This window comes from Palaemon carinicauda, unplaced genomic scaffold (genome assembly GCF_036898095.1).
Source record: "Palaemon carinicauda isolate YSFRI2023 unplaced genomic scaffold, ASM3689809v2 scaffold27, whole genome shotgun sequence".
NCBI lineage: Eukaryota > Metazoa > Arthropoda > Malacostraca > Decapoda > Palaemonidae > Palaemon > Palaemon carinicauda.
In genome coordinates, this window is record NW_027170351.1 from 388,099 (window position 1) to 402,500 (window position 14,402).

Here is a 14,402-nt window from a genome sequence, read left to right on the forward strand (position 1 = left end):
TAGCATGACCGATAATATTTATAGAAGTGACTCTTGAGAAGGATGATGCGGTCTCGAGTAAAGTGGCCTTAAAGTGGCCTCTAGAGCAAATATGTCTTCATGCTGACGTGGTAAGTGCAATATATATTTGGAAAGGTTCAAATGCTATATTACCGTAAGAGATTTACCAATGTGTGTAGACTAAGTGAGTAAGAGTGGAGATAAATATACAGTATAGCTAAATCTAAAAGCGAAAAGCATGTCAAATTTATTTAAAAGTTAAGGAATAAATTATTTATTTTAAGTTCATTAGAATAAATATTGTATACATTAAGTAGATTCATTAAGTTAAAAATGTAGATAAGTTTTTTTTAACAAGACAGTACTTTTACTATGAAAAGTGGAGGTTAATATGTTCTAACCCTTTCACCCCCAGGCAATTTGGAACTTTCCCCTAGGGTTTTTTTTTCCAAGCACATTTTGTAATATATTTTTTCAAAATTACTCTAACAGCCTTAATTTTTGTCATAGAGAGGTCAGGTTGGTCTCATTCTCTTGGAAAATGCCTGAAGTTTCTCAAAAAATTATCAAAAATATGCAAAAAAAAATTTAAATAGCAGTTTTTTTGCAAGGAAGTACCTGTACGTCCATGGGGGTAAAGGGATGAGTTTTGTGAAACGTACCAGTACGTCCTTTGGGGGTAAAAGGGTTAAAAAGATGGTACTGTATGAGTCAATTTCAAAATTATTATTGATGGTAAAAGTGTGTATGAAAGTGACTATATAAATGGGCAACCAGGAAAATAAATTAAAGAAAAAAAATAAGTAAATGTATGATTACTTTTGATCCCTATAAATTCCAATCTTGCTATTTTCCCTGTTGGAGTACCTGGGCTTATAGCATCTTGATTTTCCAACTAGGGTTGTAGATTGGCAAGTAATAATAATAATAAATACAATTATATATCAGACCTAACGTGGGCATTACTCATTGGGCTCCCACTCAACTGGGTCCAGAAAGAAGTGTGAGTGAGGTTAAACGTTAGTTTGGCAGTGTGGTATGGAAGATGAATTGAAGGCTTTGAGAAATGAACTATGGAGGAGAGAAAATAAGGATGAAATATTTGGGAAGGAAAACGAGTACCGAGGAGGTTAGTGAAAGGGGTAAAAAACAGAAGGGGTTCCGTGAAAACCTCAAAGGAAATAATGAAAGATAGGATAGTATACATTAAGAAAATGTTTAGAATTGAAGGTGCAGAAAAAATGGAAATAATGAAAGAAAAGATTACATACATTAAGAAAATGTGAAGAATTGAAGGTGCAGAAAAAAAGATGGAAATAATGAAAGAAAGGAGAGCAGACATTAAGAAAATGTGAAGAATTGAAGGTGCAGAAAAAGAAGACAAAAATAATGAAAGAAAGGATTGCACACAATAAGAAAATGTTTAGAATTCAAGGTGCATAAAAAGACGGAAATAATGAAAGCAAGGAGTGCATACATTAAGAAAATGTGATGAATTGAGGGTGCACAAAAAGAAGACAGAAATAATGAAAGAAAGGATAGCAGACATTTTCAAGAAAATGTTTAGAATTGAAGGTGCAGAAAAAGAATACGAAAAATAATGAAAGAAAGGATAGACATTAAGAAAATGTGAAGAATTGAATTTGCAGAGAAAGAAAAAAGACAACTCTTGCAATAGTGTCCTGGATTGTGAATAGGAGTACAAGAAAAATTTTGTGTCAAAGTGCAAGGCTGTGAGAAAGTACTATGTAAAAGCAAATATGAAAGAGTACTCATCAATGGATAAGAGTCAAGATAAAAAAGCAGAGAGGATGGGAGAGTCAAGAGTAACAATGTAAAAAAATAATGTTAACAGAAGCAATAGCTTACGGCTTTCTCTACTTTACATCTCTTGTTACTGGGATTATGTCAACAAACTTCAGGGCCACTTTAATAACACCAAAGTATTGTTTGAAAAGAGCGAGATATGTGGAGATGCAATAAGCAAAGATCATGGGTGTATGAACTACGCAGTTTCTTTTATTGATTTTGTATGGGAAGCACGCCATTTTTAAAAGACTATTACGAGTGCGAATGAGAAAGGTCGAGTGATTAGGCGAGAAGAATAAAAAGATACGAGAATAAGATAGTAGGGAGAGTTTGTAGAAGGAAGGGGGAAAATGATTGGAGATGCATATGGCATAGACTGGAGACAGGGAATGAGGATGTAAGGGACGAGAATTTAAAAATTTCATACGTGTGAGAGTTTACCCATTTGAAAATGAAGTACAGTGAACCCTCGTTTATCGCGGTAGATAGGTTCTAGACCCGGCCGCGATAGGTGAAAATCCGCGAAGTAGTGACACCATATTTACCTATTTATTTAACATGTATATTCAGACTTTTAAAACCTTCCCTTGTACGTAGTACTGTTAACAAACTACCCTTTAATGTACAGAACACTTAATGCATGTACTACAGTACCCTATACTAAAACAGGCACAAATATTAAAGGCGATTTTATATCATGCGTTTCCTAAACACGCCAAAAAGCACGATAAAAAATGGCAACCAATGTTTTGTTTACATTTCTCTGATCATAATGAAGAAACAAACGCATTTACTGTACACATCTGTGTATAGGTTAGTTTTTGCATCGATTAGATTGATTATTCAGTACAGTATGTTGATACTGTTATTACCAATATGTATATATATATGGGTTATGAAAAAAATCCGCGAAGTGGTGAATCCGCGATGGTCGAACCGCGAAGTAGCGAGGGTTCACTGTATAGGAACTAATGGAAGATAATGAGTTATAATGTAGTGTGAATGTGGGAGAGAAAGCAGAGAAAAGTATACAAGTGCAAATGACTTACAGTATTGTATAGATTCCTTAACGTGTAACTCGGTGAATGTTATGGCAAAGTTTCTGGATAAATATTACGGGAATGAATGTGAGAGAGAACTAGACAGTCGAAGGTTATATAAACCAGGAATGGTAAATTGAACACACACGAGACCAAGTCATGAAAAGGATACAAGAATGAATGAATGAAAGTCAAATTTAAAAGGGGTTTTAGGTGTAACAGAATGGGTCATAACATGAAGGCAGATATACGTTTTGGTTGCAGAGAAAGGGCATTGTGTGAGTTAGTACAGTAAAGCAAGTCAAAACACCACCAGTGTAAAAAGTTAGGCATACCAATATTATGCATAGCAGTCCTCAAAGATTTAGTTGCTCTTTATGATAACAGAATTTAGAAAATAAAGCAAGGAGAGAACAGTTTGCTAAAAAGGAAGACAACTGGAAAACATTCTTTGTATAGACAGTGCTCTGAAACAACACAGAAGTGTTACGAATCAAGGAGTAGGTTTTGAATACTAATCCTGATTTACCAAGTCCTGTAATACAGGGTTGGCAAAGAAACCGAGGAAGACAAAAAACCCGCTGGCGAGATGACTTAGACCAACATAAGCAACAGTGGCACAGAATAGCTTGGGATAGAAGTCTGTGGAGGAACCTGGGGAAGGCCTACATCCATCAAAGGACTTTTGAAAGCTGAAATGATGATGAAAGATGTGGACGAAGTTGGGAGCCTCCGAGGACTGCATTGCTATAGGCAACAAATATTGATAAAGAATTTGTTGTGGCTGCAAGAAAGGATGCAAGTCCTCACAATGCGGTTGCAAAAAGAAGTCAATTAAATGTACCGAGTTGTGTTTGTGTGCTGGCCAGTGTACATAGTTAATATGTATGAGTACTAGGATATAGGAATGTAAAAAGCTGTTATAGTTTTGTTATAACTTATGTTCAGAGTCTTATGATCATCCCTACAGACCTTTGACAATAAAGAACAAATCACATAAAACAATATGTTTTTACCAGACTTCCTTTAAATGATGTCACATTAGTAGAAAAATTACTTACAAGGCAAGTTTACTAAACAAGGCCTGCACTCTGTGCTCCAGAAACATTAGCCTTGGCACTATAACCCCTCAAATTTTAGACTTTCTAGAAGAAAACCTGAAAGCAAAGTATCAAGGATGCAAATGCAGAAGGAAAACATAAAAGCGGAACACTCACCACGGATGACGTTCAAAGTTTGTTTCGACTCCTTAATCTATCAGCCTGTAAAGTTAATACAAATGTAAGTACAAAGCCAATTCAATAATCATACAATATATTATTTCTATACTTTCCAATGTACATCTTAAAATTCCACTACTCCTTTACAGCAGTAATAAAAAAACGACAATTCAGATAGAATGTGATCCAGACAGTAACGGACGTTTACGAATGACAAAATTGATGCATGTCTACATTTTATATATTCATTAATTTACAAATATTCATCTGTCGTGGATAATGTGGGAGGGTGGGCTGTGGCACCCTAGCAGTACCAGCTGAACTCAGTTGAGTCCCTTGTTAGGCTGGAGGAGCGTAGAGAGTAGAGGTCCCCTTTTTGTTTTTGTTTCATTGTTGATGTCGGCTACCCCCCAAAGTTGGGTGAGGTGCCTTGGTATATATATGTATGTATGTACAAATATTTTTTCCTATATATGTCGATAAAATTTCCTACTTCTCTATCCTTTATCATTCAAAAAACCTTCTTGATTTATGACCAGAGAAAATATTTGAAACATACAAATTGTACCGTCAACCATCTTTATTTGAGAAAGTGTTACAAGCCACTTACTCGGAGAAGCACTTAGTAATTAACCCTTTAACCCCCAGGCTATTTGGAAATTTCCAACCCTTAACGCCAAGGGGGTTATTTTTTTAACAGCACATTTTGCAGTATATTTTTTAAAAATTGCTCTCACAGCCTTAATTTTTGTCATAGAGAGGTCAGGTTGGTCTCATTCTCTTGGGAAATGCCTGAATTTTTTCAAAAAATTATCAAAAATATGAAAAAAAAAAATTTTATAGCATTTTTTTTGCAAGGACGTACCGGTACTTCCATGGGGGTAAAGGGATGGCTTTTGTGAAACGTACCAGTAAGTCCTTTGGGGGTAAAAGGGTTAAATGCTTCACATATACACACCACTGCTTTACGAGCTTTGGATCAAGTTTATGAAGGGTGAGCAGGACTGAAATCCTTCCCAATGTTTCAGAGGTCAAAGTAAAATTTGCCTATTTACAATAGTAACAAAGACAGAAAACAATGATTTTGTGCCAAGACAACTAACCAGAAGGATCGCAGATACTGTATAACCAGTAAGGGAAGCCTGGTGAAAATTATGGATGCTAATTGTATTCAATCAAAAATAATGAACAGTATGAAGCAGCTAATAGTTAAGTAGCACAGGCTCTTATTTGGAAAAAATAAAATTAGACCTCAAAATTGCATTTGTTACGGTACACTTTCCATAAATGGCTCTAAATCAGCTTAAAGAAACAGAGGATTCATCTCATAAAATGCTGCTCTTGATGTGCACATATGTTTACATATTGTTTCGTCACACTTGATTTTCCTAGGGTACTTCAATGTACTCTTCTAAGATATTATAGCTATCATTATTACTGTTATTACTTGCTAAGCTTCAACTCTAGTAGGAACAGCAGGATGCTATAAGCCCAGGAGCACCAAGAGGGAAAAAAGCCCAGTGGGGAAAGGAAACAAGGAAAAGTGCAATATTTTAGGAACGGTAAAAACATTAAAATAAATATTTTCTATATAAACAATAAAATCTGAACAAAACAAGAGGTGAAATACGATAGAATAGTGTTCTCGAGTGTACCCTTAAGCAAAAGAACTCTACCCAAAGAGAGAAGGCCATGGTACAGAGGCTATGGCACTACCCAAGACTAGAGAACAATAGCTTGATTTTGGAGTGTCCTTCTCCTAGAAGAGCTGCTTACCATGGCTAAAGAGTCTCTTTTACCCTCATCAAGAGGAAGGTAGCCACTGAACAATTACAGTACAGTAGTTAACCCCTTGGGTGAAGAAGAATTTCATAATCTCAGTGTTATTAGGTGTACGAGGACAGGAGAATCTGTAAAGAAATATAGGCTAGACTATCCGGTGTGTGTAGGCAAAGGGAAAATGAACCGTAACCAGAGAGAAGGATCTAATATAGTATTGTCTAGTCAGTCAAATTACCTCATAGCTCTCTAGCGGTAGTATCTCGACGAGTGGCTGGTGCCCTGGCCAACCTATTACCTACTGGATTATTAATTTTTCCCTCCCCCAAAATGACAATAGAAAAATCACAAGCAATATCACCTGGTAAGAAAAATAACTTCAATCCCATTATAATTTAAAATTTCTATCTCCTTTGGTTTTACTTTCATCAAAATTGTCTTAATTTCTAAATTGCACATTGTGGTGGCAGATGTGGTAATGTCCCTGACTGGTGAACGCCAGACAGGGGTTCGACTCCCGCTCAAACTCTTTAGTTCCTTCGGTCGCTGCAACCTCACCATCCTTGTGGGCTAAGGATGAGGGGTTTAGGAGAGCCTATAGGACTATTTGCCAAGTCGTCAGCAGCTATTGGTCCTAGCTTGGGTGGAGAGGGGGCTTGTGCACTAATATGTATATATGGTTAGTCTCTAGGACATTATTCTGGTCGTTATGGCAATGTTACTGTCCCTTGCCTCTGCCATTCATGAGCAGCCTTTAAACCTTTAATACTATTCAATAGTCCATTGCACAAGGCAAAACGGCAATCAATTTTATAGATAACTTGTAATGGATGAAGATGCCAATGGATAGAGTTGATGATCAAAGATAAAAGTAATAAAATTGAGGTAAAACAATAGAAGTACCAGCCTAAAATGTCTACCAATGTGACCAGCTTAGATGCTCAGTGTCCTCAATATAAAACTGTTCAATCCAGGTTATTATCAAAGCACTTTTATCAATATGATGCAATGGCTTTGTTAGAGCAAATGATTTCCTATTTACTGTCAACAGTGGGATCCTCGTGTATTCATTTTAAACTTTTGTATGAAAGTATACTAAAGCCCCTAGGCTAGTAGCCTAGGCGCAGTGAGAATCGATTACCGAAACACTCTCGTATACTATCTCGGAAGAGGAAAATTTATGCAGTAATATCTTATATGTATAAAATATTGCCTAAAGCTTCAATAAATTATCACACTATATCATGCATGAGAGTAAGGCTAGGTGCCTAGGCTAGGAAGCCTAGCATGAGTGAGGATCGGTAACTAAATCGCCGAAACCACGGTACCATCGGCATAATATAAAATTTCCTAGCTAAAAATGCTAAATAGCTAAATATATTAAAGCGAATATATACTGGGAAGGTCGTTCTGGCTGACTAAATGACACATGCATATCGAACGACCGCGTCCATGACGCCATCCGGTTAGGCAACAGCTTATGTTGCGTTAATTAAGTCTTGAATCGATGAAAAAACTGGCAAGAGCTTACATTTATACAAATTAAAGATAATATTCAACTTTCCAGAGGCAGATGAAGGTGGAGAAAGCATCGTAAAGTAATCCAAAATAGCGAGAAAGCACTGGGAAAACACCGAGTTTGTATCACTACGAGAGAAAGAATGACAAGATGGCGCCGGGACGTGTCATACTGGCGCTGAACTATAGTACGAGTAGGAGCGTTGCCTTAATAACAGCCCTCCTACAATTCTTGCCACTTTCCCCTCTCGAAGCGTAAATGCTATTAGTGGTGTAGATAGCCATGTGGCGTGTCAAGAATACGTCCTCTGATATTATGCGATATCCCTAAAGGCGAAAGCCAGGGATATTCGCGCCAGGAGTTAGAATTCTGGATACCTCAAGGTAAAATTCTCTGGGGATATATCACTGTAGTTAAATATAACCTAGGAAGCTACTATGAAGGAACGTCCATCAGGACAACATGGCTACCTAACCCAAAAATAGATTTTTCACTTCGCTCAAAATCCGTTTTATGCTACTAACAGTATACCGTTAGTCGCAAACACTTGAATCCCACAGCTAATTATGTAAACAAACAAAAGCCTAAAAAATAAAACTATTAAAATTATTCTAATTCATGAACCCAACCATAGATTTATCCTCTGGTTGTTCACTGGAAACCATAACTAATAACCGTGACTATTTCCACCCGATATCTATAGCTACTGTACTGTATTACCTTTTACATGTCAAGAGTAGGTAAAGATCATTGATGTGGAGGTTTGCTGTGCAAAACTAGTCCTTTGCTAGTCAATACACTTGCTAGTATCCATCTCGGTGCACACAAATATTCCTTACTTCACCTGAAAAAGATAACTCTGTATCAGAAAGATTGAAAATAGCAAATCAGACAATGGCTAGGTTAAGTAAAATTTTGAAATCACATCACCTGAAATTACATATTACAGGTTATATATCAGTTTAGCGAGATCGGTGTTACTGTATGGACAGGAGTCGTGGTATAACAATGAAACAATAACAGATTTTGTAGATTTTACATCAAAGCCCTCTGAAGAATATTGGGAGTTAAATGGCAGGACAGGATTAGAAACTGAAACTATAAGAGAGATTACTCAAGTGCCATATGTGGATGAGATCATGGTGAGGGGTAGATGGAGATGGTTTGGGCATGATCTTTGCACTCCAAGAGATTAGTTCACCAAACCTTCAACTGGGCTCCACAAGGCACTAAAAGTTTCGGAAGACCCAGGCCTACATGGCTGAGGACTATGAAGTAGAAGATGGTGATGAATGGAGAAGTATAGTTTTAAAAGCTCATTATAGAGATGACTGCGTCAATAGGCGTAGGAGATTACGATGATAAATAAATAAATAAATAAATAAATATATATATATATATATATATATATGTGTGTGTGTATGTGTTTACACAAAATAGAATTATAGATACATATACAGTATACAGGTACTGTATATATGTAGAAAAGGAAAACAAGGAAATAACTACAGAAGTTTGAGAACAATAAAATCAAAATAAATCTTTCATATATAAACTATACAAACTTCAAAATAACAATGAGGAAGAGAACCAAGATAGAATGGTGTGCCAGAGTTTAACAGTTACTCTCTAAGTGCAAAAACTTTTACTGCCTAACGAACAAGGATACCAGAATGGTGTACCTTCCTGCATTGAATACATTCCAAAACAAATGATAAAAGGGATTTTGACGAAGGAAAAATCTATTTCTGGGGAGAGACCTGTGACGGCCGGTGAAGTGTCCTTTACACTTTTCTAATATAAATCTCCCAAATATACTAAAGAAAGATAAAAGCATGGAATGCAGAGGTTACAACCCTCGCGCGATCACCTTGTGGGTGTCGTATATACAACAAGGGCGTGTGAAAACCACTATTCACAGGCTGTCTTCCATTTAGATAATCCCTTCATCAAAGGGGAGGGCCGTGACAGGCCCTAGAGAATACAGTTGGACTACCCCACCGACACCTACTACTCGCGCCCTCCAGGTCATCCTTCTGTTTTGGACTTGCCTGCTAAGTCGTTAATTATTTTGTTCGGTGTTTTTCGCAAGTGATTGTCGTTAATTCGACATGACTGGCGTTGCTACTTCACCTTTACCAATGTTAAGTACCATAGTTTGTTTTGACAGTTTATTCTCTTAACAATATAAACGTGATCTCTTTAATCGAGAGGTGGCAGTAGTTAGCCAACTCAACCCGACACGCCCCCGAGCTCCTAATTTGACCTTAAATTCGAGATTTCTGGGGTTGTTGGGGCAGGAAGAGTAACATAAGACGACTTGGGTATACTTTTAAAAATGTGTGATTTGTTCCTACGAAAAAGCAAATCTTGAGACTCCATTTTCCTCTGCCTACACAAACATCGAACAGTATGGCTTATTCTTTCCACAATCTCCTCTGTCCTCATACACCTGACAACACTGAAATTACCAAACAATTCTTCTTTGCTCAAGGGGGTTAACTACAGCACTGTAATTGTTCAGTGGCTACTTTCTTCTTAAGGGAAAGGGTACAAGAGACTCTTTAGCTATGGTAAGCAGCTCTTCTAGGTGAAGGACACTCACAAAATCAAACCATTTTTCTCAATCTTTACCTTGGGTAATGCCATAGCCTCTCTATCAGTCTTCAAATGTCAAATTAGAGATCTCTTGCTTGAGGATACACCCAGGAACACTATTCTATGTTTATTATTATCATTATTATTATTATTATTAGCTAAGTTACAACCCTAGTTGGAAAAGCAGAATGCTATAAGCCCAAGGGCTCCAACAGGGAAGATAGACTACGAGGGAAGTAATGACTACGAGGGAAGTAATGAACAATTAAAATATTTTGAAAACAGTAACATTAAAATAAATCTTTCATATATAAACTACAAAAACTTATGGAGCCCTTGGGCTTATTGTATCCTGCTTTTCCAATTAGGGTTGTAGCTTAGAAATTAATGATAATAATAATAATAATAATAATAATAATAATAAATGATAAACCAATGCACATCAAGATAATTTCTTACGATATAGTAAGTTTTCAGTAGCCTATTTTCAATCCTATCGCTAAGAATGAGGCAGTCTAAGAGGGTTCCCATGGGGGTCTTAGCTCCCCTTTAGGTAAGTAGGTGAGGACACTGCTTGTAGGTTAGGTTAGGTGGGGAAGCTTAGCATAGACAATGTTCTATCCACGTGTCCCTGTCCGTCGTTATATAAAGGCTCGTATCGTTCAGTACCAAGCTCTAAACCTAAGTTGAAAATAGACATTTTTGGAATTGAAGTACTGTACCTTGAACCAGGAAGTCTCGCAAACTAACATAATAGCAATGGATTCACATTCGAGACCTAAAATTTATATAACTTAGGACGGGAAAATATTTCCTTAGAAAAAGTTTTCCCTAAAGTAAGTACACTTCCAACCTAAAGAAATACTCCTTAAATAAAATAATTGTATACACTAATATTTTTCACCTTTTCCCACCAAAATCATTAGTCAAATACAAGCTACAGTCTGAATATCCTAGTAAGATACAAGCTACATAAGCACCAATATATTTCATGCATTTCCCTGGATTGCAATTCTGTACCTTTTTCTATGTACCAGTAACTACTTCTCGCTACCTTTCCGCTTAGAAAACAAGGGTAGCCACGTCCAAGCAAAACACAAATGGAGTTTCTCTCAACTTGCATCGGAACACTTCAAAGTACCTATACACTAAGAACACAAATTATTTCCTTCATTAGGAGTGTTGTGCTACAGTAAATATTTACCCACATTTATTTGACCCGGTTCGTCCCAACCTACTACAAAAACTTCGGATTTTGCTATGCAGCGAATTGTTTCGCTCGCAAATAAAAAATTCACAGCTCCTCTGTTCTGACAAGTGGTACATGGATATTGATTGATTGATTTAAAGTTTTCAGGCAGGTACATGGATATGCTGCACACACCTATCACATGGGTCACTATTATGGTCTCATAAATGCCTATATTTTACATTACGCCCATCAAATGGCGCAAACAAATAATTCAATGTTTAAAATCTGACACCAGAAACACATTTTCATCATTACTGTAAATTTCATTTATCTCCACACACAAACGACATTCTAGTTTGTTTTTCTTGGGTAAATAACGCAACATTTCTTCGCAACACATTTTTTGCACAAATCCATAATGAGAAATATTCAAATTAATGTAAGTTTAATAACTTTCCTCCAAGTTGTTGTTTTATATTTCACATGTCACAATTAGTAGCTCTCGTTACGTATTAATATTAATATTATTATTAATTGCTAAGCTACAACCTTAGTTGGAAAAGCAGTATGCTATAAGCCCAAGGGCTCTAACAGGGAAAACAGACCAGTGAGGAAAAGAAATAAGGAAATAAACTACAAGAGAAGTTTAAAGACAATTACAACAAAATAAATCTTTCATATATAAATTATAAAATCTTCAAAATAACAAGAGTTAGAGAAACAAGATAGTGTGCCAGAGTGTACCCTCAAGCAAGAGAACTGTAACCCGGGACTGTGGAAGACCATGGTACAGAGGCTATGGCACTATTTTTCTATGTTGGAGCACTTGGGCTTATAGCATCGTGCTTTTCCAACTAGGGTTGTAGTTTAGCAAGTAATAATAATAATAATAATAATAATAATAATAATAATAATAATAATAAGTGGCTATTGGCAGTTTTCAATGGACTAGTTTCAAGACAAAGACCTGTTTATGCATTTGTTGCACTTTACCCATCTCTACCTCTGAGGATTTTACTAAGCGTCACCTAAAATTTCCCAATCAGATTCTAGATAAATATTAAACAACAGGTTTTACTGGGTTTTCATTAACTTTATTAAAAAGTGTACTTTGGCGGTACACTTCAATTAAAAAAATCTTCATTTCAGTCATGACTCTCATGTTTGACACTTGTGAGGGTTGTAAACTAACCTAGTTCAACACTCCTCCGTAACAATTTCCAAACTTTGACGATTTTAGGTACAGTAACAAGTGTTCTTCCAAAAGATATTTTAAATGTCATAAATATGTTAACTCATAACGCCAAAATTCGTAACCCTTCACCCGGAAATATGAGACTCCGACTAATAAGGCAAGACTATATGACATCTCAAGTCAGTTTTATAATGCTTGAACATATTATGGTCCCAGAAATAGTGACAGACGCAGCTGGCATGCGCTGAGCATCCGCATATTGCTTGCCAGTAGAATGCATTAGCGAGATTGTGCTTATTTGCAGGCGAAGCGAGCCCTGGCCATGCAAAAATCCCTTGAGTAATGCCACATCAGGGTGCTTAAGATCTGAACATGTTCAAGATATGGAAAATGGGGCTAGGGAGAAAATGGTAATAGACCGAGGTACCACTGTCACTTCAAAGGTGTCTTTTCACCCTAAGGGGTAGCTAGAGATTTGGGGGACTGGGGCATTAAGTTTGTAGAGTTATTATTATTATTATTACTTGCTAAGCTACAACTCTCGTTGGAAAAGCATGATGCTATAAGCCCAGGGGCTCTAACAAGGAAAATAGCCCTGTGAGGAGAGGAAAAACAAATATTTTCTTCCCTGCTTTGGAGGCCTAGGGGGGAACATATAAAAAATCCAACCGCCTATCACCCCATACCTACACCAGTGGTTTTACCACATTAATTTAGCAAAAATAAAGAATTTCTTTATTAGTTATCTTGTTATGTTGGGATTAACTGTTATTATCATAGACATTAAGGGTAGTTTACATTGCCACACACCCCTAAAGACAGATTCTTACCTGGGGTTCCCCCACCCCAAAGGCCAATTCTCACCTGGGGTTTGTGTAGGGTGGTGGTGATTAAAAAAAAAAAAGATGGATATACTTATGAAAATATCATCAACAGAACAATATAATACAAGAAATCTAACAAAATATGATTTTTCTTACGTAATTTGCTGCGAGTTTTAAAAAAAATAGTTTTTCTTATATAAATAGCTACTGTATGTGACAAACCCATTGCTGTTACAACTCGTACGATAATATAAAACAGGAAATAACGTAATTGCTTCGAAAAAAAACTAATATATCAAATAGTAGCAATTAATATATAAAGATATATAGCCCCTAAACACGGCCGGTCAAAAGGTCTGGCCATGAGATTTTGAAATTTCAATATTCTATCATAAATTCGGTAATTTATAAGACCTGGTTTAGTCTAAGCAGTTTTAAAGGTTCATATATACTTAGAACTTTAATTAAATATGATAAAATATAATGAAAACACCTAAAATAACTTACTTATAGAGGAAATAGTAGTTCAGGTGAGCCATCGGACTTAAGTTTGAGTCACATGACAAAGGTAAACGCACGACAGTGTGTCCAGACAACAATGTTAAGAAATGCATAAAAACGTAAAGAAAACCCTAATAAAATTAAAAATATCATGTTATTTACGTTATTAGTCATTTATTAAGAATTTAAAATGATATTTTAATGTAATTTAAATTACTGATAACTTTTTAATATACGATTTTGAGTGGATTTAGTTTGCAAGAATTACGAAGGAATTTTTTCCAACTTGGCAATGGTTGTTCAATCAGCTGATCCTGCCCAGCTGATAATTTTTTTTTTTTTTTTTTTGGTAAAATTCAAATTCAGTTTAATTTGAATGCATAAAAAATAATAATGAATAAAACAGAATATATATTTTATATATTCCGTGACTTTTTACTTGAAAAATGTAAAAATGTACAACTGATTTTCAAAAATTTGAGAATTAGTTTATTATATTTATTTCGAATTTTCGTAGTTATATATACCATGGGTTTATCAAAATTAAACTTTATCTATATGAAAATGTACATTAATGTTTATAAGTACTTGATGAACCATTAAATAAACAAATAGTGGAAAATGAAGGACAAGTTTAGATATTTCAGTTATTATTATTATTATTATTATTATTATTATTATTATTATTATTATTATTATTATTATTATTAAATACTAAGCTACAA

General features: G+C 35.7%; 1 long non-coding RNA gene across 11 annotated transcripts in view; it reads right to left on the reverse strand.

Moving 5' to 3' along the window:
• LOC137636308 (uncharacterized) overlaps positions 1-14,402 on the reverse strand; it is a 267,899-nt gene that overhangs the window by 155,109 nt on the left and 98,388 nt on the right. For 6 of the 11 annotated variants that reach the window (XR_011043041.1, XR_011043045.1, XR_011043044.1 and 3 more), the window contains exons 1-2: positions 13,684-13,750; positions 8,088-8,211 (exon numbers count right to left, since the gene is read on the reverse strand). The exons of 1 other annotated variant lie outside the window; for it this stretch is intronic. This is a non-coding gene — a long non-coding RNA (uncharacterized lncRNA). Of the gene's footprint in view, positions 1-8,087; positions 8,212-9,724; positions 9,748-13,683; positions 13,751-14,402 lie in introns of those variants that run through there. 4 more of the 11 variants (XR_011043036.1, XR_011043037.1, XR_011043034.1 and 1 more) reach the window with 4 other exon arrangements.